At 42.6% G+C, this 26653-nt stretch overlaps 1 protein-coding gene across 2 annotated transcripts in view; it reads right to left on the bottom strand.

Annotated features, from left to right (window-relative positions):
• PLXNA2 (plexin A2) overlaps nt 1–26653 on the bottom strand; it is a 325654-nt gene that overhangs the window by 291773 nt on the left and 7228 nt on the right. Inside the window, exon 1 of one of the 2 annotated variants that reach the window (XM_056557950.1) lies at nt 24541–25058. The exons of the other annotated variant lie outside the window; for it this stretch is intronic. The gene's annotated coding sequence lies outside the window, so the exon portion shown is untranslated. Of the gene's footprint in view, nt 1–24540; nt 25059–26653 lie in introns of those variants that run through there. 2 annotated transcript variants of the gene reach the window in all.

The following is a 26653-nucleotide window of genomic DNA, read 5'->3' as shown; positions in this document are numbered from 1 at the left end:
CATGACCACAATGGTCTCTGTATGCAATATCCTCAAATCATGACCTGTTGATGGTACCTGAGGACTGCACTCAGATTGTCTGAACCAATACTTCTGCTATTCATAACACTTTGACAGAGAACTCAGTGAACACTTATTATACACAACTCTGTAACCTAGATAAGAGGTAAACAAAACAATTTGCACTCGCACCTGAAGTTTCAACAAATATGCACAGACTTGCTCCCAGAAGCCCGATGTGGGAGTATACCACATACATCTGGGCAGGTTCTGCCATGCTTGTATGTACTTTCTGTTGGCATAGTTATACAAGGAAACATTCACACGCACCAGATCTGCTGCAAATCGAAAACTGCAGATTCCATGCGGTGTTCAATCATTGACATCAATATCTTCAGCAGATCCTGTATGAATGTACCTATCAAGTGACATTACAATATCTCTGCATGTTATTGCAGGATGTACACAGAAGCGGACAGAACAATGTTGACTGTTTATGCTGATGGCACTAGCGGAATAGTTATTGTGTAGTTTGTAATAAGCCAAAACTTTCATTCCTGATCTAGCACATCAAGCCTGTGTTTTCTACTTAACATAGTATAAAAATGTGCAACATATGCAAATATCCTATAGATTTTTCATCCAAATCATGTTTTATCAAACAGATAATGGACAATATGGATGCACCCCTCCAAATGCAGAATAAAACAGAAAACTTTTCTGTATTTACAGGGAACCTGTATTTTATGTAGGAACGCGTTATGTATGGTAAAATTTTCTTCCTCACCATCACCGGGAGACAAACCTCCCTGGAGGAATGATGAGGATATGATGTTTAAAAGCGTCCTCCGCTGGCACAATAAGTAGTCTCCTGGGTGAGGACTATACTCACCTAGTCCGGCTGTTCCAGCTGTAATCACACCCCCTAGGCAGAGGCGTAGCTTATAGCTTCTGGGCCCTGATGGAAGATCAGCAACAGGACTCCAAATGCCATGAATAATACTCGTCTCTTATGGAGCAGATGTGCTTTGGGGCCCCCCTTATGCACCAGGGTCCTGGTGCAACAGCTACTTTTGTTACCTCTATAGCTATGCCCCTACCCCTCAGCATGATTGACAGCATTCATCATCGCTCTGCTACCTAAGCAGATGGAGCAGAGTGATGACGCAGGCCATGCTAGGGCTGTCAGTCTTGCTGAGGGGGGTGATTACAGCCGAAGCAGATGGGACTAGGTGAGTATAGAAGAAGATTTTACCATATGTACTAGATAAATAAAGGAGCTAAATATACCCCCTCTCGACTGTGGTTCAGACATTGGGGCTGATTTACTACTGCAAATTTCTAAATCAAGAATTCTGGCATAATTTGCCCAAGTGGCCTTTGTGACTTGCGCCACATTTATTATGAGCTTTACACACTTTTTAGTCACTTTTTCATTGTGTATGAAAAAGGGTGTGGCCTTGGCAAAGGGGGATGTGGCTTTAGATGTAACACTGTACATAACACTGTGCTCCAGTTTAAGACAAAGAATTGTTGGCTGTCCTGGCATGCTGGAAGTTGTAGTTTTGCAACACCTGGAAGGCCAGAGTTTTGACACCACTGGTGTAGACAGTCTAAGAATATAACAGATTTATCAAACAGAACTAGACAGTTTTTTTTTTGGGTCACTGACATGCCCAGGGAAGTATTACCAATGGGCAAAATGTCCCTATTGTTTAAACTAGTAATACACTTACTAATAAACCTGACCATCACCCCAAAAAAAGTGTGGTCACATATAGGAATTTGTCCTTAGCATACTCCTATTCAGCCCTGTCTTTTGAAGCTCATTGTACAATACCGTACTTAACTGTAAACTTTGTATTCATACTGATAATGATATTATAAAATTACGTATTTTTAGGTTTTTACTATTAAACAGAATTAATATGTTAGGCTAAGTTTCTACTTGTTTTTTTTTTTTTTTTTGTGGGCCAGAAAAAACGCAAAAAAAAAATAACGCCAGAAAAAACGCCACAGCATTTTCCTGTGTTTGGGATCTTTTTTTTGCCTTTGAGTGGAAATTGCATTTTTGGCCGTTTTTTTCGAAATTTTTTGTGTACAATCAGAGCTCTCTGTGGAAAATATGAATACAGTATGTGTATATATACGGCAGTGCAGGGGACCATAGAAGAGTGGCCAGCCCATCGGGTGTCAGAAGTACAGGTACTACTACTCCCATCATGGTACAGTGTGTTCCAGGCTGGGAGTAGTAGTACTACCTAAAAAATGTAAAAAAATAAAAATAAAAAATATTTAAGTGAAAAACACCCAAACACTCCATTTTTATTATAGTCGGCTACATTTTTAGTGCCCTGCCCGCACACATAAATTGATCCCTGTTTTAAAAATTAATAAAAAATGTTGTTATAAAAAAAGATCAATTTCGTTAGACATAATTTTTTCCATCACTACTGTATGTTTTTTTTTTTGTTTTTTTTTTTAATGGTACCCTATGAAATTATATTAAAAAAGGTATCTCCATCACTTTCTTGGAAGTCCAAAAAAAGAATAAAAACGGTCTGCAAAAACGCCAAAATTAAAGGGTACCTCTCATCAAATAAACTTTTGATATATTTTAGAGTAATAAATGTTGAATAACTTTCCAATAGCATGTTAATGAAAAATATGCTTCTTTCTATTGTATTTTTCCCGATCAGTCCTGTCAGCAAGCATTTCTGACTCATGCTGGAGTCCTAAACACTCAGAGCTGCCAGCCTGCTTTGTTCACAGCCAAACAGGCTGTGAACAAAGCAGGCTGGCAGCTCTGAGTGTTCTCCTTTGTGAACAAAGCAGACTGGCAGCTCGTAGTGTTTAGGACTCCAGCATGAGTCTGAAATGCTTGCTGCCAGGACTGGTAGGGAGACCCCTAGTGGTCATTTCTTCAAAGTGGAAAATTAAATAGAAAGAAGCATATTTTTTAATAACATGCAATTGTAAAGTTATTCTGCATACATTCATCTATAATATATCAAAAGTTTTTTTGATGAGAGGTACCCTTTAAAACCCACATATATTTTTACTTAGCGTTTTTTCACTCCCATAGACATCTATGGGAGAAAAAGGCCACAATTTCAAGGGAAAAAACGCCAAAGGCTCAACATACTGCGACTTTGCAAAACCGCCAAGGAGCTTAAAAAGAGTGAAAAAAAACACCAAAAGGATTAAAAAACAATCAAAAAGCCAAACTGAAAAAGGCAAAGTGGGAAAAAAAATGTGCGATGTCTCATTGATTACAGCTAACATGGCATGAAAAAATGCCATGGGGACCGTTTTGGTGTTTTTTGGGAAAAACACACACACAAAAAAAAAAAAAAAAAAAAAAAAAAAAAACAAGCAGAAACTTAGCCGTAGCACGTTCCAATGAAAACCTGCTTTGTAGTTTCTTTTTTTTGCTGTTTTTATTCTCCACACTGAATCCCCTTGACTGTTCTATTTCTTTTCTTACCATGTACTTCTCCTTTAACCTGCTTCCTTGATATCAATAAAGTTAGATGATCACATATCAATACCAAGGCTGCTGTGCTGATGGGAAGCATCAATGAGGATTCCAGGGCTCAATATTTGTTAGCCCCAAATGAGAAACCCTTTAAATAATACAAGAAGTTATCAAGATGAGAATGTTAGGTTACTGGGTGAGGGCTTTATATAAGATACATATAGAGCACAACCACATCAGCTGCATAATATAGTACAACAGGGCTTTACTTTGCAGTCAGGCATCAAACAGCAGACTTGACTGGAGCCCCTGCATTCTGCATATATGTGAGATTAAACAGCAGCCCTGGCGACCCTGGATTCATGTCTTTAGGCTTCCTGTTTCTTGCATGACGCATACAATGCCTGCAAAGACATACGGTGGATTTCTCTCCACATAATTCATGTTATTCCACTATGCAGGACTATTCTCTTAGACGGGGGTCACTGAGGGACATGCAGTGCAGGTGAGAAACAAGAAAAAAGAAGAGTTTCAGTGCACATGTATGCATAGTACACATAGTACCTGCTGTACATTCAAGGGGAATTCTGGGGAACACAATCTATAATCTTGATGTCTGATGTTACAGAAGTTTCTGAATAAAAAAGTATCAGCAGAAGTTGCTTGGGCCGCTGCATAGCCACAACAATATGCATAGCCCGGTGTATTCTGCTCAAGTGCCTGAATCTCCTCCAACCTGCTTCACTGTAGATCAGTGTTTCCCAACCAGTGTGCCTCCAGCTGTTGCAAAACTACAACTCCCAGCATGCCCGGACAGCCGTTGGCTGTCCGGGCATGCTGGGAGTTGTAGTTTTGCAACAGCTGGAGGCCCACTGGTTGGGAAACACTGCTATCGATGATGTAAGGCTGCTGCCAACCAGTCATCTCTGCCACTCCCTGCATTGTACTGGAATTCACACGCCACCTGTGCTATGCATGATGCTTCCCTATGTGTTCCCTTTGCCATAGGCTTCCTCTCCAGCATCACAAAGATATAAATCTGGTTCAACCTCAACATGCAATACCTTGGCAAAACCTCATAGGGAATACTAGAACTACTGACTGAAAGGGAATCTGTCAGCTATGCGTCATGGCCAAATTTCAAGTGTCAAAGAGGCTGTAGTGAGCTGCAGGGTGCATGTCTCCTCCATACCTTGACTGATTGACATGTATTGCTTTCTGCTGGAAGCCGAGCCCTGTACTTCAATCATGCAAAGTAGCGAGGTTGGGGGTTGGTAATATGGAGGCATCCTGTGGCTCACCACAGCCTCCTTGCATGGGGCCACGCCATTAATTTGGTGGATGTTTATCCATAGGGGTTACGGTGGTCAGACCTGCAGATCGGAGATAACTTTCCAAACTTAAAATACTCCTTTAAAGACAGAATGGGGAAAACATTAGGATAAATGGCTGTAGGAATAAATGCCTGGTGGAGTTTCTCCTTAAAGGGGTATTTTTCCAGTACAAGAATTGTTTTAAAGGGTACTCCGGTTGAAAAAAAAAAATTTTTCTTAAATGAACTGGTGCCAGAAAGAATTACTTCTATTATAAAATCTTAATCCTTCCAGTACTTATCAGCTGCTGTATACTACCTTTTCTGTCTGTCCACAGTGCTCTTTACTGACACCTCTGTCCATGTCAGGAACTATGGGGATTTTCTCCTGCTCTGGACATTCCTGACATGGACAGATGTGTCAGCTGAGAGCACTGTGGTCAGACAGAAAATAAATTAAAAAAGAAAAGAACTTCCTCCATAGTATACAGCTGCTAATAAGTGCTGGAAGGATTAAGATTTTTAAATAGAAATAATTTACAAGCTGTTTAAATTTCTGGCACCAGTTCATAAAAAATAAAAAAATGTTTTCTACCGAAGAACCCCTTTAAACAATTCTTGTACAGGAAAAATAGGGGAAGGTGCATATATAAGAATGTACTAGTTTGCGTTTTACGTTTTTATTTCACCATGAGTATCTCAAAGAACAATTGCCATAAATGGATAAAGCATCAATCTTGCTTCTGAACACCAAATGATATAACTTTTTCAGAGAGTAATATATATATATATATATATATATATATATATATATATATATATATATACGGCATACACTTGTGCTTTAGCTAATAGCTATGTCAGAGGCAACAAGCTATATTTAAAGCTAGAAACATTGCTGTCAGCTAAATAATAGAAGGTGCTCGGCTCCTCGCTGTCCTTAAAATGCACATGTTGAGTGTTCCATCCAGCCCCGACAAATGGAGTCATGATTGCATCAAAATCAATCTGTTAACATAAAGTATATGTGTGAATAGGAGATTGGACAAATTGCTGGATTTTCTGCTGAGTCGACATTATGCTTCAATGTTAGTACAGGAATATTCCATTCATCATGGAGACATTTGCATATTTCAGACACGGCATATATTACTTTCAAATGCATACAGGATTCTGGATAGTGATATGAAAAAAAAAAAAACATTTACTACGATTCTTTCCTGCAAAATAACCGTTTTCTTCTTCTAATTGTAATACAAGGCTGGGGGAGCACATATTAATATATTATCTAGATCATTTCCTAATGTAAAGCGTTCCATCTGCAAAAAAGAACTGCTGCCACACAAGGCCATCCACAAGGTCATCTGATTCCCTGCAGTTGTCCATGTAGTAAACTAAGGACCACCTACGGTATGTATAAGTAAGCAAGAAAATGCCTTTTGTCACTTGGCAGCCTTTTAGTACACTGCATACTCAGAGACAGCATTTTCTCACATATGCTTTGTCCATATAGACATTTCGTTATATATCCTATTTATAGAGCAGCCTTGTTAGCGTGACATATGTAAATATACCACACCAGTTCTCCACTGTGAAGAGATATTATATGGTCTAAAGAACCAGCGCACATGAATTTTTCAAATGTTTTTTCCCCAACTCCATGCTGTAGGCCACAAACATTCACATGTTCTATTCTGATACTGAACCTGATGGGGTATCTTTATTGGAATCATTGGGTGGTAAACCATATGATTTTTCTGACTGTATTTATGACATACCGGATTTAAACAGCCCGCATCCATTGATAATAAGAAGTGCATATTGTATCCTACTTACTTTTACATATCTAATCCAGTTTCTGGCCCCCAAAAAATAAAAATGCTAAACAACAGCTATGTCTAATCCTAGCCTTAAAGGGGTACTCCGCTGCTAGGCATCTCATCCCCTATCCAAAGGGGATAAGATTTCTAATCGCTGGGGTCCTGCTGCTGAGGCCCCCGCGATCTCCTGCAGCATCTAGCATTCTAAACAAACGGCGGGTTCCTGCGGCAGTAATCTTGATGTTACGGGTACGCCCACTCATGATGTCACACCACAACCCCTCCATTCATGTCTATGGGAGGGGGCGTGTCGGTAGACACACCCCCTCCCATAGACATGAATGGAGGGGTTGTGGTGTGACGTCATGAGGGGATGTGGCCGTGAGGTCACGATCACAGCCTCCAGCTCCCAGCATTCTGAACAAAATCTTCAGACCGCTGGAGCACCGGAATTCCCCTTTTAAGCTAGGTTTCCACACAGGTATTTTCTGGCACTTTTTAGAAAACTGCCACTGGAGTTTTCGGGCCAAAGTCAGAAGTGGATCCAGTAGGAAAGAGAAGTATACGTCCTATATATTTCCAATTTCTTTTTAATACTCTCCTGGTTTTGGCTCAAAAACTGCATTGGCAGTTTTCCCCAAAAAAATGCCAGAAAAAAAACCCTGTGTGGAAACCTATCTGTAGGCGCTATATAAATAAATAAAAATAAATAAACCTAGCCTTAATATTACCATAAAAAAAAAAACTTATGATAAAAATCGAAATTGAGGGGGATTCATCAAGAGTGGTGTAGGTGAATGATTTGTGTGGTGGCCAAATTTATGAAATGGCTGCATGGCATATGATAAATATGGTGCCAGTACATTTTTTTTTTTTTTTTTTAAAGGAGTAATCCAGTTGTGAAAAACGTATCCCCTATCCTAAGGATAGGGGATAAGTTTCAGATCGCGGGGGTCCGACCGCTGGTGCCCCCTGCGATCTACTGTACGGGGCCCCGGCTCGCTGGCCAGATAGCGGGTGTCGACAACTGCACGAAGCGGCGGCTGACACGCCCCCACAATACATCGCTATGGCAGAGCTGGAGATTGCCGAAGGCTGCGCTCCGGCGCTTCGTGCGGTGGTCAACATACCCCCTTCCCACGGGCTGTCAGGGCCCCATACAGGAGATCGCGGGGGCCCCAGCGGTCGGACCCCCCCACGATCTGAAACTTATCCCCTATCCTTAGGATAGGGGATACGTTTTTCACCACTAGATATCTCCTTTAATTACACCTCAGTACATCACTTTGTATGGCTCCTCCTCTGCATCTCTTTCTGCAACTTTTTTAACCCAACTTTTTTTATTCCCCAATTAACTTCAAAACAAGACAAAATCTGTAGAAGATTCCTATGTTGGAATTACAACCTTTTCTCAAACACTGTGTGCAATGTATACAGCGATTAAACTTTTCCTGCATAAAACTCCTTAAAGGGAGTTGTGTAAACCTCTCTCTTCCACTGGCAATTTGCTGCTGCCCCTTTCATAATGTCGTTGCTCCCTGTCAAGAAAGGCCGTTAAAGTCTCTCTTTTTTTGTGTGTGTGACTTTAACGGCCATTCTCGTGACGGGGAGCAACGGGCAACCGGTTCCAATGGCTCCCATTTACTATTATGGGAGCTGTCTGGTGCTGTAGTTTTTTGACGGGAATAGCCGGAGAAACAGACAGCACATGCAGTAATTTTTCTCCGGGTATTCTCCCTGGCTCCCCTGACAGCTGTGACACTACCGTGGTAGTGTGAATGTAGCCTTACTGAGGCCAATGTCCAGCGTATAATGTGCATGTGTCCTATTATTTACAATGGGTCTTGGAAGGTTCCCTCAGGGAATCGGATGGTTGCCTTAGCAACTGCCCCACCCAGCGTGCAGCTGCGTATCTGAATGCCCACTGTCAGATCTGGCAGAGGAGAGGGGCTGCACAACTACCTTTGACACTGATAAACCTGCTCCACACGTAGTATGTTCTTTTCTCCACAGTCCATTAACTTGTGCAGTAACCAGGCTGATGAATTGGATTTGTCCGTTCATTGCGCCCTGTCAGATCTGACAGACATTCCCTACCACTCTCAGTGGTACATAATAAGACACAGCTAAATAATAGTCACAATGTTGAGCAAAGCTATGATAAGTGAAACACGTTTAAAATAGCTTTTAATGTCCATTTAGTGTCAAAAAATCAGCTTGAGACAAAACAGAATATTTTTTCCGTGTTGCAGCTGTCAGAGAAACATTTTCATTTCTCAAGCAGAATATGTGTTTATGATGCAGAACAATTTACATAACATATTCAAGGTAAGGAGTGGCCCGGTGATAAGATCACTGCCTCAGGAGTCAAATCTAGTTCACCAGCTTATGTGTCGGCTCCAGGTGACCTCAGAAAATTCACTTTACTCCCTGTGCCTCAGGGCCAAACACTGTAATCTCCAGAAAACTGTCTATAGTCTACATACTGTATATACACAACACGTACAGGGAAGAAATGCCACATATCTGTCTTATTGGCACTAGCAGCAATGTTCTAGTCACCTTTCTTATGAAATGCAGACTAAGCGTCTCAGGAAACCACTGTCTGAGACCAACAGGATTACAAGGGAAGAAACCTCCGTTCACAGGGCATTACCTCAGCCGATAAAGGAGCTGAGTGAATTCCCATCTGCAGTGGTGCTCACCAAGTGATAACACACCGGCTACTGTTCATCTTACCATACATATACAAGTGCCTATGGATCAGACCCCCTACTAGTTCTCTAAACTAAAGAAGAAGAAGGTCACTGCTTTATTAGGGACTACACATACAGGGCTGAACAAGTCCCAGGAGCCAGACAGTCATCAGTTGATCTGCACCCTAAGGGGACTCTGGCTTATATGAGGAGACCATGACCATTAAAGATACAAGACAATGTGAGCCTTTAAGTTACACCACTGCTGCCCAAGGTTTGGGATATTTTCTATTAAATGAATTAAACATTTTTTTAACAGTTGAAAGAAAAAGTTATGCTGACCCCTGGTAAGATGTAACTTATAGGGCTTGTTCTGATTTAGATAAACACGGCTGCTTTCTTTGGGGAACAGTGCCCCACCTGTCCATGCGATGTACCTTTGTATTGTAGCTGAACGGACAGAGGTGTCAGCAGAGAGCACTGTGGTCAGACTGGAAAGAACTACACAACTTCCCCTTGAGCATACAGAAGCTGATAAGTACTAGAAAGCTTAAAAGGAGTATAGTTTTTTTTATAGCACAACATTCTCATTGCTAACTGCCCGTTAAAAAATAAATATCTACTTACTTACTTACAGTTTCCCTAGTGCCTCTGTTGTCCCGGTCTTCTTTCTGATGCCAGGGGTTAATGTGTCACATTACATATTTACTTATGACATATTTACCACATGGAATCGGGAAGAGGATGCACTGGTGACCATAGTGGGCCAATGGAGGCACTGGGGGAGTGATAGGAGGTAAGTCAATGTTTATTATTTATAGCTGGCAGAATAATAGTATTGCTTAAAAGAAAGAAAACAAAAAACACTTATGCTGGAGTACTCCTTCATGCCTTCCAGTATTTATTAGCTGCTGTATGCTCCAGAGGAAGTTGTGTAGTTTTTTTCCATTATGACCACAGTGCTCTCTGCTGCCACCTCTGTCTGTGTCAGGAGCTGTCCGGAGTAGGAGCAAAAGCCTATAGCAAAGCTCTCCTGCTCTTGACAGTTCCTGACATGGACAGAGGTGTAGCAGAGAGCACTGTGGTCAGACTGAAAAGAACAACTCAACGTTCTCTGGTGCATACAGCAGCTGATAAGTACTGGAATGAATAAGATTTTTAAACAGACATAGTAAAGTCATTTACAAAAGTTTTTTGAAGAAATCAGCTTTGTTTTTCTAAACTGGATAACCTCTTAAAAGTTCTTAATGGAATCATTGTTTTATATGTCTTAAAGGGGTACTCCACTGCTCAGCGTTTGGAACAAACTGTTCCAAATGCTTGAGCCGGCGCCAGGAACTTGTGACGTCATAGCCCCGCCACCTCATGCCTCCCTGCCCCCTCAATGCATGTCTATGGGAGGGGGTGTGACGTGTGACGGAATGTCCGCATGGAAAATCTCTGTGCAGACATTCCGGAAGTGTGAACATAGTCTTACTCTTCTCCCTAATCAACGGGAAATGTTCGGTTCGGTCAATGCCAAGGAATGGGGCCAGGTGGTAAGCAGGCTCTTTACTACTGTATTTATGTCTACATGTGGTTTATGCATTCTAGTGTGTCTGTAAATAAAATCCAGCCGGACGTAACTGGTTAAAGAGAAAATCCATGGACAAAATACTAAATGTCTGCTATTGTTTATTTATTAAGAAAGATCTAACGCTGGCTATGCACAACTGCTTCTTCCCCCTTGAGCATGCTGTCAGATTGTAGCAAGCTTGTGGTCAAAAGATGAACTGTCAGTAAACATTTCCAGTTGTTTTTCTTCTGGTAATGACTGTCTACATTTTGAAGGTTGGGGTTTATTTAAGAAAAAATACTAAATAAGATTCAGGCCTATGCGACACGGAAGCATTACATTTACTATCCCAAAAACTCTCATTATGTCTTGATGAAAAGAGAAATATCTATAAAACAGGGACCTGTGATAATGGCCTGGTGTGATCGGAGTATGCCCAGGTCCCCTGATGGCAGAAGATCACTAACAATGTACAGCCCATCCAGCAGCAGACAGCAGAGACTGAGAAGAATGCCATGCACGAGCTCCTTCACACCGCTTGTCTCATTTACAAAGAAGTGCTAAGTGCTAATTGTTAATTTTACAATTACACTGAGTGGTAGTTTTTAGAATTAGCAATTCACACCCTTTTGTAAAAGAGCCAAGTGATTTAGAGGTGAACTGCAGAACGGCACTACACTCCCATTCAGGCTTAGGTGTTACCAATTTTATGTTTCTAGAGTCAAAAAGTCATCACAAAAGGGCACGAGTGGTGTCTTTGAAGTTGAGGACACATGCGCCATCTAAACAAGTAGCATCTACTGTAACTTGTTTTCTTCTGATCTTCTGACACTTTTTTTCTTTCATTTCAGTGGATCATCTGCCATTTCAAAAGAATATACAGTCATTACTGTAAATGTTGGCACCCCTAGAAAATGAAGTATTTCTCACAGAAAAGGATTGTAGTAACACATATTTTACTATACACATGTTTATTCCTGTGTGAGTGTATTGAAACACTACAAAGGCCTACAAAGAAAAGAAAACAGATAAATATGGAGGAGGTTCAATGATATTTTGGGGTTGTTTTGCTGCCTCTGGCACTGGGTGCCTTGAATGTGTGCAAGGCATCATGAAATCTGATGATTACCATGGATTTTGGGTCGCACTGTACAGCCCAGTGTCAGAAAGCTGGGTTTGCGTCCGAGATCTTGGGTCTTCCAGCAGGACAATGACCCCAAACATACGTCAAAAAGCACCCAGAAATGGATGGCAACAAAGCGCTGGAGAGTTCTGAAGTGGCCAGCAATGAGTCCAGATCTAAATCCCATCGACCACCTGTGGAGAGATCTTAAAATTGCTGTTGGTAAAAGGCGCCTTCCAATAAGAGAGACCTGGAGCAGTTTGCAAAGGAAGAGTGGTCCAACATTCCGGCTGAGAGGTGTAAGAAGCTTATTGATGGTTATAGGAAGTGACTGATTTCAGTTATTTTTTCCAAAGGGTGTGCAACCAAATATTAAGTTAAGGGTGCCAATAATTTTGTCCAGCCCATTTTTGGAGATTGCTGTGACATTATGTCCAATTTGCTTTTTTCCCACCCTTTTTTGGTTTAGTTCCAATACACACAAAGGGAATAAACATGTGTATAGCAAAACATGTGTTACTGCAAACCTTTTCTGTGAGAAATACTTCATTTTCTTAAAAAATTTCAGGGGTGCCAACATTTACGGCCATGACTGTATAAGGGTGTAAGGCTGCTAGGGACCAGGGGGACACTTTATATAAGTGTAAGAAAATATTTAGTTATGGATATACTTATGGGGATAGTACGTTATTCCAGGGATATATTTAGAATTAGGAAGAAATGTTTCCTCTGTTTTGGGACAACTGGTATCAGCCATATGGAAGGGGGGTGGGGGGTTGCTTTTCTCTGGATCAACACAGTGGAGTTTTAGGTTGAACTTAATGGATTCTTATCTTTTTTCAACATTATAACCTATTTAACGATGTTGTCGGGGGTGCCTCTATTTTCTCCACCAGAAGCACTGCTTTATTCCTACTTTAAAGGGGTACTCCACTGGAAAACAATTTCTTTTAAATCAATTGGTTCCAGAAATGTAAACATATATGTAAATTACTTCTATTAAAAAATCCCAATCCTTCCAGTAGTTATTGGATGCTGTATAATACACAGGAAGTTCTTTTCTTTTTCAATTTCCTTTCTGTCTGACCCCAGTGCTCTCTGCGGACACTTCTGTCCATTTCAGGAACTGTCCAGAGTAGGAGCAAAACCTCATAGCAAACCTCTCCTGCTCTGGACAGTTCCTAAAATGGACAGAGGTGTCAGTAGAGAGCACTGTGGTCAGACAAAGGAAATTAAAAAAGAAAAGAACTTCCTGTGTATTATACAGCAACTGATACGTAATGGAAATATTGAGATTTTTTAATAGAAGTAATTTACAAATCTGTTAAATTTTCTGGCACCAGCTGATTTATAAGAAAATGTTTTCCAGTGGAGTACCCCTTTAAAGCTGCTGGAAACAGTCTAGTCAGCTTTCCACTAGGTCAACAGGAATAGGCAGCATTTGACCTTCCGATGCACAGATACGATTTCGGAAGCTCATATCGCCTGAAATCGTATCTGTGCATGGACAGGTACTGACAGATATGGAGCCATTAACTATTATGGGGCTGCGGACCTTATCGTAGTCTGCTAGTGACTACGATCTGGTCACTTTCTCAGCATGTCAGATTTTTGACACGGACTGAAATTGTGGTCTGCCACGATTTTAAGTCCATGTCAAAAATCTGATTTCAGCTTCCGAAATCTGATTTCAGCTTCTGAAACCGTATCTGTGCATCAAAAGATCAAATCGTGGTGTGAAGCCAGCCTTAGTTGATATGGAATTTCTGTAATATGATATATTAAACAACATAGAAGTGTAATAGAATGAATACGGTATTTACAAGTAACCGGTCAAAAGATTAAAAAAAAACTGACTAGCCAAAGCTCATGCATATGATGTCATACTTGTAGAGAATCTTCCAATGAAAAGCATCCATCTAAGCCGTGACTGGGAGTTAATTTTGCACTGGCACAGATGTTGAGCACAAATAGTAGTACTGTATATGCAATAAGCATAAAGGACTCAAGTGAATGTTCTCTTTGTCAAGAACTGAAGCTAATCCACCCAGCAAAGGAAAATCCTGAGAATAAATAGATGATAAAACATTGTCAGAGAAATGGCAGAAGACTATAGGGGACGTCAGAACTCTCTAAAAATAGATTGCGAGCTCTTCTGCAGCTGTAGACAACAACAGATTGCTGGAAAAACAAATGTGAATTTCTTTCATACTTCCACCGAGATCTAAATAAATATCAAGCAATATGTACCGACACGGAAAAAATCCATCTGTGCATTCATAACAGGAGGCGCACTTTATGAATATCTCTACAGATTCTCAGGAGGCTGCAAGGTGTCAGCATTATCTCTTCAATTCTGTCATATCCCCTGCTTTGTATTGGGAACACGGAGATGTGAAGCTGCTCTGACCTGAGACTGACCCTTCTGAGAGAGATCCATCACCATTAAACCGATGCTGGTCACCTCTTACTTTTCCTGTGTAAGGGCTGAGCTACACGCTGGGTTTTCCCTTTCGGAAAGGAAGGATGTTCAGTCAGAGAGCATGGACTGTGATCCTAAAAGACTCAGGATACCTGCTGCCTAAGTAATTCATGCAAAGGAGATAGATACAATGTTATTTGGACACAAGTGTTTCCCAACAAGGGTGCCTCCAGCTGTTGCAAAACTACAACTCCCACCATGCCCGGACAGCCTTTGGCTGTCCGGGCATGCTGGGAGTTGTAGTTTTGCAACAGCTGGAGGCACCCTGGTTGGGAAACACTGGGATACACCATGGCAGAAGTAGCACAGCCGCTACTCACAGGTTGTGAATATTTCTATGCACTCTGATCTGCTCTCTTAAAGGCGTACTCCACTGAAAAACATTTTTTTTTTTTTTTTTTTTTTTTATCAACTGGTGCCAGAAAGTTAAACAGATTTGTAAATTACTTCTATTAAAAAATCTTAATCCTTCCAGTACTTATCAGCTGCTGTATGATCCAGAGGAAGTTCTTTTCTTTTTGAGTTTCTTTTCGGCCTGACCACAGTGCTCTCTGCTGACACCTCTGTCCATGACAGGAACTGTCAAGAGCAGGAGCAAATCCCAATAGCAAACCTCTCCTGCTCTGGACAGTTCCTTACATGGACAGAGGTGTCAGCAGAGAGCACTGTGGTCAGACAGAAAGGAAATTCAAAAAGAAAAGAACTTCCTCTGGACCCTACAGCAGCTAATAAGCCTTACAGAGGATATTCCCACCTCCACATTCTTAATATATTCCTTTACTTATACTAAAAACTTCCTATATAAAAAAAAAGGCAAAAAATTGGGAAATTTTACATTTATTTCTATTTCATCTGCAGTAATCCTAATAACTAGTTCTTCATAGATATGTGGACAGGACTGAGCTCTGCAGCCATGTTACTTGCAGTAGCAGCAGTTAGAACCTTCTTTACTAGTATTTCATATATATATACTGGTAGTGTTGGGCTGTATGACCAAAAATGCATATCACAGTATTTTTGTAAGTTATGGTGGCTCCACAGTATTTAAAGGTATTTCCCCCCACCCCCCACACCGGGGAACTAATCATATGTGACCCGCGGTCGCTGCTCTCCCTGTCCTCCTGTGAGCCGCCAGAGCTTTAAATGAATGAGTTGTGTGCCGCGGCGCTAGAAATGATTAAAGGACATCTGTACTGATGAATTTTACATATTCCTGTGCCCGGGATGCAAAAATAAACAAAATAAACTGCTGCGATCCTCATGCTGCTTCCTGGGGATGGGAACGTCACAGAGCCGTCAGCGTATCACCGGCCGCAGCGATATCCCGCCTCGGCCGGTGATAGGCTGAGCGCACTGTCATGTAAGGACCCGGCCGGCAGAGAAGCAGAGCAGTGCCCGCGGGTCACATATGAATAGTTCCCCGATGTGGGGACAGCCGCTGCGGCTGATAATTCATTCGAAGGGGGGGGGGGGGGGGGTGGGGGGGGGGGGGCCCGACCGGTATTGTGGTATAGGAAAGATTCATATCGTACAGAAAAAACATACCGGTATTCGGTATGAACCGGTATACCGCCCAGCACTATATACTGGATTCTACAGCATGTTACAGATGACTAAAACAGCTTAACAGGACAGCTCTTGGGCTACTAGGCATGTCTGGGAGCCATCCTATACCCTTTTACTAAAGTGCAGAGAAGTGGCTAGGAGCTCCAAAGAACCTGCCGGAAACCTAGAGAGGACTGCAGAGGTATATGCGCAAGTATCAAGGCAGGAAGACTGGGGAGTAGTATACTGGATGTCTAAAAAAAAAAAAACATACAAGGTGAAAGAGCAAGATGACAGCCCAATCTTTGAGCTGGGCCTGTGAAAGGTATATAAGCCAAATTCTAGTAAGTCTCACATAATAAGCCGTCTGGCTCGTTCCTTGCTTTCTTCTTTATATTCCAGACTAGAGAGATTCTGGATTAGGAGACATTTCTGTGCATATCCACAGATGTAGCGTGGCTATATTCTCCATAAGTGCTTCTTTTGTGCACCGTGATGACTCAGTTATGATAACTCGCCATGATTATGTGCAATCAGAACCCGGCTCTGCTACATCTGCATATAAATGAGGAAATGTAAATCTCAACATAAACATGTGCTGGCACTGTCATGTTGGTAATTTCAAGTGTTAAAATATACAAAACACAACCTTCACTATACAGGCGGCGATGCTCAAGAGGTATGCAAGATGCTGCAGATAGGGAATATGGTAAACTGGGCGCGTAGGAAGCACTGATAATATTAATAATGAATTTCAATTGAAAATGTCAAGATTGTTTCTTTGGCAGTGCATAACATTGAGGTATTGCAGTGTGAACAAGGCAGCGCTTATCACATAATGTAGAAGGCACACTGCCGATCGCACAGTCTCCGGGGTGCTGACCTCTCCGTCCTGCCTTATGTGACTACATTTGAATATTCTGAGATATTAACAGGAAACAGAGGGATCTCTCATTTATACTGTTATTCAAAACCCCACTCCGGGCTGCGGAACAAACAGAGAAATAACAAAACCCATTGTTGACCTGATATCATACCAGAAGCAAATACATGCAAATACACAAACCGTGCAAAAGAAGCCTTTATAATAATGGGATTTGTCCTCCTCCATCTCATATCTTATCTGACTACCTCATATCTGCCTTCTATCTATCGTCCTCATATCTATCTATCTATCTATATATCTCATATCTACCTATCTCATATCTATCTACCTATATATCTCATATCTATCTACCTATATATCTCATATCTATCTACCTATATATCTCATATCTATCTACCTATATATCTCATATCTATCTACCTATATATCTCATATCTATCTATCTATATATCTCATATCTACCTATATATCTCATATCTATCTACCTATATATCTCATATCTATCTACCTATCTATCTCATATCTACCTACCTATCTATCTCATATCTACCTACCTATCTATCTCATATCTACCTATATATCTCATATCTACCTACCTATATATCTCATATCTACCTATATATCTCATATCTACCTACCTATCTATCTCATATCTACCTATATATCTCATATCTACCTATATATCTCATATCTACCTATATATCTCATATGTACCTACCTATATATCTCATATCTATCTATCTATCGTACTCATATCTATCTATCTGTCTATCTATCTAGAGATAAAAGGATTTCAGCACCCTGTAGAGTCTGCCAGATAGTAGAAATGTTGCAATTTAATCTTCTTGCTCATGCAGCTAAAAATGATGCCAGACGACACTTGTGAAGTGATGCCCCAAGTGTGATGTTCACAAGCTCCTTGGCTGTACTATATGTAACAAGGTGTCTAGAAGGAACACACCCCTCCTCCCGCTGTGACTCTTTTACACATATACGGGAGGGAAGGTAATGAAATTAAGTACTCACTTCATAAACAATTCTCCCCCAAGAGCTTCCTCGCCCTCTGGGGATTAGCAATGGTTGCACTTAGCGTTCATGAGTTAGGCCTAGAAGAGCAGCTGCAAACAGATGAGAACATATCCTTACTGCACGATTCACCTAGAGGAAAGCTGGACCATAGGAAGGAAAACTGTCATGGTAGATGTCACACACCGACACATAGCAGGGCGGATTCTTACTGAAAACCTCTCATATCCATGTATGGGGAATGCAGCAAGAAGGCCCCTATGTCTGTATATACATTTCTGAATGTTGGTGTAGTGTCCACACAAGGAAAGTCACTGTGATCTTATTAGAATATTACAAATATATAGCAATATAGTCCATGGTTCCTAAGATTACTTCTAATACTATAAGACTAGAATATGTTAAAGACAAAGTAAGATCAATAAGAAACAATACACTTACAACAATGTCTATGTAGCATGTAGTGTTTGTTTGTATGTTGTATGGTACAATATGTTGGCATTGCCTGTGGGCATTAGTAAATCTACAATGTGATCTGTAGTACAAAGAGACGGCAATCCATGGAATCTCAGCTACAAACCAAATATCATTGAAGCAAATATTACTAAAGCAAATGGCCCAGGCTCCAGAGTGTTTGACGTTTGGGCCGCCAACCAAGTGATCTAGCTAATGCCTTTCACGGTATCACACCCTGACAGGATAACTACGAAAGCCGTCCTGCAGCCTTCTGTACAATAAGCTATCTTCTAAAAAGAAAAAAAAAGGGGATGTTTTCAAGACCTTCAAAAGAGATTAATAGATCAGAAGTTTTGGATTCCTGCCCAGTCAAGCATGGATGAAATACTCTGTGAAATAAGGATTCTGACTGCTACATCTATGACAAAATGGACATGGCCAAGAAACATGGACTCTTGCCAGCCTCCCAGGCCTGATAAATGTAGACGTCAACTAAATAACATCACATTTTCATGGATACATAGCCTTTTTTTTATAGCAAAACAGAATAATGGTGTAAAAATTCATGAACCAATAAACGTCCTTTCAGTAACTAAAAGGTGCCCATACACAATGGATTAATATGTGCGTATATGGCCAAGCCAGACATATTTGTTCATGGGGGCGTAGGGATGCGTTGTAGGGACTGGCTTTTGGCTGAACAAGTCTTCTCCCCACATTGTTTTGAGTCATTTATGATATATATGAAGAAATGATCATGACAGAGTTACGGTCACACGGCTAGGACTATAGATAAAGCTGAACAGATAGTTCCAGGTCGCCCTGTACAGTTCATTGCAGCCATGTGACCTGTCACAATTGTCAATGACTGTGGACGACATGTAGCCTTAAAGGGGTACTCCGGTGGAAAACGTTTTTTTTGTTTTTAAATCACCTGGTGCCAGAAAGTTAAACAGATTTGTAAATGACTTCTATTAAAAAATCTTATTCCTTCCAGTACTTATTTGCTGCTGAATACTACAAAGGAAAATCTTTTCTTTTTGGAACACAGAGCTCTCTGCTGAATCACGAGCACAGAGCTCTCTGCTGACATCTCTTTTCATGTTAAGAACTGTCCAGAGTAGGAGAAAATCCTCAGAAAACATATGCTGCTCTGGGCAGTTCCTAAAATGGACAGAGATGTCAGCAGAGAGCACTGTGCTTGTGATGTCAGCAGAGAGCACTGTGTTCCAAAAAAAAAAGAATTTCCTCTGTAGTATTCAGCAGCTAATAACTACTGGAAGGATTAAGATTTTTTTAATAGAAGTAATTTACAAATCTGTTTAACTTTCTGTTTAACTTTCTGGAGTACCCCTTTAACCAGATTATCTGCTCAGTATTCTTTAAGCACAGTATTCAAAGTTGGATGAAGTTATTGGATGAAGTTATTTTTCTTTGTAACTATTTCTAGTTGTTTTTCTCTGGTGAGACATTTATCCTTCACACAAGTCATGCAAACCACTAAAGTAAAAGATCTTACTTAAGGGAAATATATAAAACGTAGATTGCAAACATTAGCAAGGGCCAAGACAACATTGTTTATATGGAAAGGAGTTTACTTCTGCATAAAATGCACAACAAATGGTTAATGTAAACGGCAACATGCAAACAGGGGCATGGTTCCTGACGCCTTGCAGCAGGTGTGTCTGCCATCAAGCACCCACTATATCCTCCATAGTGTCCTCACATCTGCACTAGACAAAGGCCTTGCAGAGACAGCACCTGTTGTAGTGCTCTGGAGGAGGTGCAGGGGGGTTACCCTAGGCCTCCGGCTGTCCATCATCCCCTCACAAAAAGAGGCCTATTTGTCAGAGGGATGAAGGGTGCTTCTTCATGCAGCGCAACGGCTATAAACTACTGAGTCACAGCCACAATCCCACTATTAAAGCTCCCCACCATTGTTGTGATGTCGGTAAATATGGGAGCAACCTTTAAAGGAATATCAATGAGAAAGCAGGAGCGTGCACAGTTAAGCAGAACAGCCATAGTTGTGTTTCTCTATCAGACTCCTGATACAATGGCCCTTATTTACTAAGTGGAGTGTAGGTTTCTTTGTGGGTTTTCATTCACTGCAATTCATTTTCCACGGTATTTACTAAGGTTTCCCTACATTTTCCACTTTCCCTACACTTTGCTTTTTTTACACATGCTCTGATCTGTCGGGTTTTCCTCAGCTGAAATCCACCACATTTTATGTGGAAACCTTAGTAAATATGTTGAGTGTTAGTGAAAATTTCGGGAACACCCCCCCCCCCCCCCATTTCAGTGACCACCCCCCTTTTCCTGATGGTCACACCCCTTTTGGGGTTTCTTAAGTAAAATGGAGAGTTAGTCAGGGTTTTTTTCAATTCTGGCGCAAATTCTGGCGCAAACAGAATTTCTGGCACAATACCCCAGAGTCTGGCGCACAACCCGACAAAACTAGTTTGCAATAGTAAATGAGGGCCAATGTGATCTTTTTACTAGGGATCGACCGATATCGGTTTTTTAGGGCCGATACCGATACTGATAATCGTTGCAGGTTAGGGCCGATAGCCGATAACTTATACCGATATTCCGGTATAAATTATCGGCTATTTAACCCCCTGCGACACCGCTGCAGATCATTGATTTAAAGCGGGCGCTTTAAATCAATGATCTGCAGTGGCTTTTGCAGTGCCATAGGCCGCCACCACCACCGCTTCTCTCCCCTACCTGTCAGGGTGGTCCGGGCCATCCATCCATCATTCCTGTAGTGTCCGGGGGCGTTCCGGGTGAAGAGTGAACCGGTCCGGGCTGTCCTTCTCCGGCGATCATCTTCTCCACTCCGGGCAGGCTCCGGCCTAGTACGCTGCATAGACGCCTCTGCGCAGTGACGCCCGTGCGCAGCGACGCACCTGACGTCACGGCGTAGCGGCGTCTATGCAGTGTACTAGGCCGGAGCCTGCCCGGAGTGGAGAAGATGACCGCCGGAGAAGAAGGACAGCCCGGACCGGTTCACTCTTCACCCGGAACGCCCCCGGACACTACAGGAAGGATGGATGGCCCGGACCACCCCCATTACGGGTAAGTTTAATTTTTTTATTGACTTGGAGGGTGGGGGAGGGGCCCGACCGGTATAGCGGTATGGGCAAAAATCCATACCGGTATTCCGCCCAGCATCACGGTGGGTGGTGCGACGCGGTGCGGTGGATCGGTGGTGCGGTGCGGTGGGTCGGGGGGTGGCGGTCACGGTGTGGTGGGGGCGGTGCGGGGGGCGGGGCATTATCGGCTTATCGGCAAGATAATTGCCGATACCGATAATGCCCAAAATCATGATTATCGGCCGATAATATCGGCCATACCGATAATCGGTCGATCCCTACTTTTTACCTCGCATATCATTAGATATGTGATCAGAAAATCCCAAGATTCCCCATTACAAAAAAAGGTCAGAAAGCCGCAATAACTTGCCTATGGGTTTGGCTTATTCCAAGTATCCCTGGCATCCTGCACCTAATCCTGTGTTTTTGTGCCCCTAATTACAAGAACTGGCTTGTGTAACACAGCGGATGTCACGGCGTAGCGGCGTCTATGCAGTGTACTAGGCCGGAGCCTGCCCGGAGTGGAGAAGATGACCGCCGGAGAAGAAGGACAGCCCGGACCGGTTCACTCTTCACCCGGAACGCCCCCGGACACTACAGGAAGGATGGATGGCCCGGACCACCCCCATTACGGGTAAGTTTAATTTTTTTATTGACTTGGAGGGTGGGGGAGGGGCCCGACCGGTATAGCGGTATGGGCAAAAATCCATACCGGTATTCCGCCCAGCATCACGGTGGGTGGTGCGACGCGGTGCGGTGGATCGGTGGTGCGGTGCGGTGGGTCGGGGGGTGGCGGTCATGGTGTGGTGGGGGCGGTGCGGGGGGCGGGGCATTATCGGCTTATCGGCAAGATAATTGCCGATACCGATAATGCCCAAAATCATGATTATCGGCCGATAATATCGGCCATACCGATAATCGGTCGATCCCTACTTTTTACCTCGCATATCATTAGATATGTGATCAGAAAATCCCAAGATTCCCCATTACAAAAAAAGGTCAGAAAGCCGCAATAACTTGCCTATGGGTTTGGCTTATTCCAAGTATCCCTGGCATCCTGCACCTAATCCTGTGTTTTTGTGCCCCTAATTACAAGAACTGGCTTGTGTAACACAGCGGATGTGGAATGGCATCCGGGGCTTTCTCCTCATGGTGTCTGCAGTGGTCCTAAATGAAAGCCCACCAGACAGACTACTTGGCAGAAGCTGTTGTAATAGTGTATGTAAACATTTCTCTAAGGCTGAGGCTACTAGGTGAAAAGGTGCGTAACTAGATGTGATGTTGTAGCATAGCAACCCGTGTCAATGGAGCCTATAGCGAAGGCATAACACAGTACGTGTCAGTGTGAGGTGTCTATGATGAGACAGTCGCATCCCAGACTGAACACTTCATGATATCAAAGACACTGTAGGTGTAGTGTGAAGGTTGTGCAATCCAAAGCACTGAGCTCGAAATATCATCTATATACAGTGGTCCCTCAAGTTACAATATTAATTGGTGCTGGGATGACCATTGTATGTTGAAACCAGAACTCTATGGAAACCTGGTAATTGGTTCTAAAGGCACCAAAATGTCATCCAAAAATAGGAAAAAGTGAGGATTAAAGAATAAGTAGATAACTTACTTTATCTATATAAGTCCTTACATATAAAAGTAAGAAAGATCTGCTGGGAGCTGTAAATCACTGTCTATGTCAGTGTTTCCCCAAGCAGGGAGCCTCCAGCTGTTGCAAAACTACAACTCCCAGCATACCCGGACAGCCTTTGGCAGTCCGGGCATGCTGGGAGTTGTAGCTGGGGCACCCTGCTTGGGAAACACTGGTCTATGTAGAGGACAGGAGCTTCTTCGGGGTCCTGTACAGTACAAACACTGTCCTAAAAAAGTAATGGAGTCGCCCCCACCTGGTGTCCAAAGGAGCAGCTAACCCTGGTACATGTAAAGAGTACAGAACATGTAATACCTCCCTGTACTGTAGGGGGCGCTACCAGACACCAGTCAGTGCATACACTTCAGTAATACAGGGGTTTTACCAGTGAATGCCCATTCTGATTGGTCGGTTCTTCCAGCCATTGACACGTTTCACAGATCTGGACTTTCTGTACATTGTATGTTGAGTCAGGTTTCAACTTATGATGGTCCAGAAAAGACCATTGTATGTTGAAACTATTGTATGTTGAGGCCATTGTAAGTTGAGGGATCACTGTATTATCTATAACAGTGGTCTTCAACCTGCGGACCTCCAGATGTTGCAAAACTACAACTCCCAGCATGCCGGGCATGCTGGGAGTTGTAGTTTTGCAACATCTGGAGGTCCGTAGGTTGGAAACCACTGATCTATATGTCTCTAGCCAGCAATCAGTAAGATCTGATGCTATAATACAGGCCAATGCTGGGAAGTAATTCGGGAAGGGGTGCTTCTGAATATTTCATTGAGATAGTATGAGCAACGCAAATACTGCCAGCAGACACGGACCCTTAGCATTTCTGTTCCTTACCTGACCTATTATATTCATGGCAGATAAACCGCCAGATACATGAAATGTCACATCTTTTCCAATGGGGGGGGGGGGGATATTCATTATTCATTGAAATGCACGTATGATTGCCTTATGTCCACCTAGAAATGACATCTGGACTGTTCCAAAAGAACTAAGATATTGGCTCAGAACATAATTCAGCAACATATGTATTTGCTGCAGCAACGTTAGCCAAGTTTTTATAGAAATTGGGCCAAAGAAATACCTGGCAGCAGCCAACATCACGTAATGCTACCCAGGTACGTGGGAGAGCTTATGTAAGAGTAAGGGTCTGTGCGCCATTCTCTATTTCCAGAAATATGCACAGGACGCCTTCACCTGCCACTTCAGTAATATGGAGGATGAAACCTTGCTGTCTGCGTGGTACCAGAGCAATATTATGCCGTAGTAATGTCTATACAGAGATGATGATCTATGCTGAGTAAACATGTGACTGATGATACTCGGCGCACGCATGTATCCGCATGTATCCCCCACTAGCTAGTCATTTGCCGTATGGAGTCTAATAGAAATTGGTACCTACCTCACACTGCAGGCGGTTTTTAGAGAAGACTGGAACCCTTTCAGCATCCAAGGTGGCATCATCTGGCTTATTGTGAGCGCTGAATATATTAATATACAGGAGGCTGAATTGTGTTATTTCGATGTGCATTTATCTGATACAATGCGGTGCTGCCGGTATCTATTGCTGGGGTATAAATATCATCACTCCTCCAGACAGCCTTCTATCTTCCATACAGATTGTCAAGCTGGCATAAAATGTACCAGCTGCTGTATCCCCATTAAACTCCATCTTATTCTACCACGGAGGGCGACGGTTCCCCTTATGAGAGGCCCGACACCGTGCCTTGTTGATAATGCTTTAGTGCTCCGGGCACAGACACCTGTACCTATATTGATACTATGCATACAATGTACATATGACACTTTTCTTTGTCTATATTCTGTAGGTTCTGTACATGTCCACTCATGCCTGGTGTTTGTTCCCATAAACCGCCATTAGGTGATATGTTATCAGCCCTACATTATGGCCCAGATATATCAAACTGTGTGAGAGAAAAAGTGGAGAGATTTTTCCACAGCAACCAATCACAGCTCAGCTTTCACTTTACCTCAGCTCGTTAGCTGAGCTGTGATTGGTTGCTCTGGGAAAGGCACTCCACTTTTTCTCTCACACAGTTTGATAAATCTGGGCCTATATATCTGCCATTTATTCAAGGTGTCTGAATCATAGCACGCTCATATGATGAATGAGCCTTGTCCGAGAATCCTGGCCGGACTAATACATCAAGCAATGTAATCTGGCCTAAAGTGATCGATATATTGGCTACAGGACCATCAGCACACCATCTATAACACTAGTACTAGAAGCTAAACCAGGGCTCAGAGCTTGGTGCCCTAACAGGACAACGCTGATCCCCCTCTTCTGGCAGTGAACTGGTTAACAGAGCCGCTTTGTGGCCTCTCACTATACTGCATAGACATACTGTAGCTCCATTGGAGAGAGACAGGAATTATTAGCATGTGTAATGTTTGCTCCAGAAAGCATGCTGTTAAACTGACCTGCCCCCTCCTTTAATTTTACATCCCTCCGGGGCATTCAATCCCTGGATTAGGCGTCTTCCCTGCCTACTACTTTCCCAGCATCAGAGCGGAATAAAACGCGGACACCGAGACTGGAACCACAGCCACAGACTGATTCCTTCTTATATGAAACGCCTGAGCTGTCCAGTCCTAGTCAGGGACCATTCTTTTCTGCTACCTGAAATGGCCTCTAAATAATAGTCATAGAGTTACCAAATAATACCAGTGTACAGGGAACATATCACCATCATACCAGCCCTCCTCCTTTCCTCTATGTTGCCGATTGGCAGTGTGCCAATGGACCAAAATCTCCAAATGTATCCCATGTAAATGAATATGATCCTAAAACCTACCCACAGGCCCTGGAAATAGTTCCATATAAGTCACAGAGTTTTGCTGTAGATCTGGTGATCTCCGTAGCCAAATCGTCTTTATTGATAACTCAACAACTACAAAGCTAACGCCACTCCTTTAATAAGTTCTCTGGTCACGTCCCTGCACTCCACGTCCTGCAAGAATGCTCAGAAAAAGCAGTGTATATCCTCTACTGACATTCACTAACACTGCTTGCTGTCAGATACAGTGTGCGCCGTTCCCTGGAACACATAGCAGGCTAAGATACACCAGCACTACACAGGATGGGCTCAAATGTACCAGTAAAACACAAACGGAGCAGTAGAGGAAATGGGGAGAGCACTCTCAGTGACACTGTATACCAATGATACGATCCCGAGAATCAATGTCGTACAGCAGTGGGGGATCCGGGTCCAATATATAAAGATGATACCTGTAGGGTGCATATATAGCTGAAGAATCAGAGCAATCAACAAGAAGAAGGTGTATATGCACTCACCGCAGGGAACACATCACCACGTCCTGGAGTCCGGGGTCACGGGAGCAGGTCGTAACGATGAGGAGCGCTCAGAGGCAACGCCAGCCGTACGGTTGGCATTGCCTCTGAGCGCTCCTCATCGTTGCGACCTGCTCCTGTGATCCCGGACTCCTGGACCTGGTGATGTGTTCCCTGCAGTGAGTGCATATACACCTTCTTC

Source organism: Hyla sarda, chromosome 2 (genome assembly GCF_029499605.1).
Source record: "Hyla sarda isolate aHylSar1 chromosome 2, aHylSar1.hap1, whole genome shotgun sequence".
Taxonomy (NCBI): domain Eukaryota; kingdom Metazoa; phylum Chordata; class Amphibia; order Anura; family Hylidae; genus Hyla; species Hyla sarda.
The sequence above is the reverse complement of the archived record's forward strand: the minus strand, read 5'-3'. Positions and strand labels throughout refer to the sequence as shown.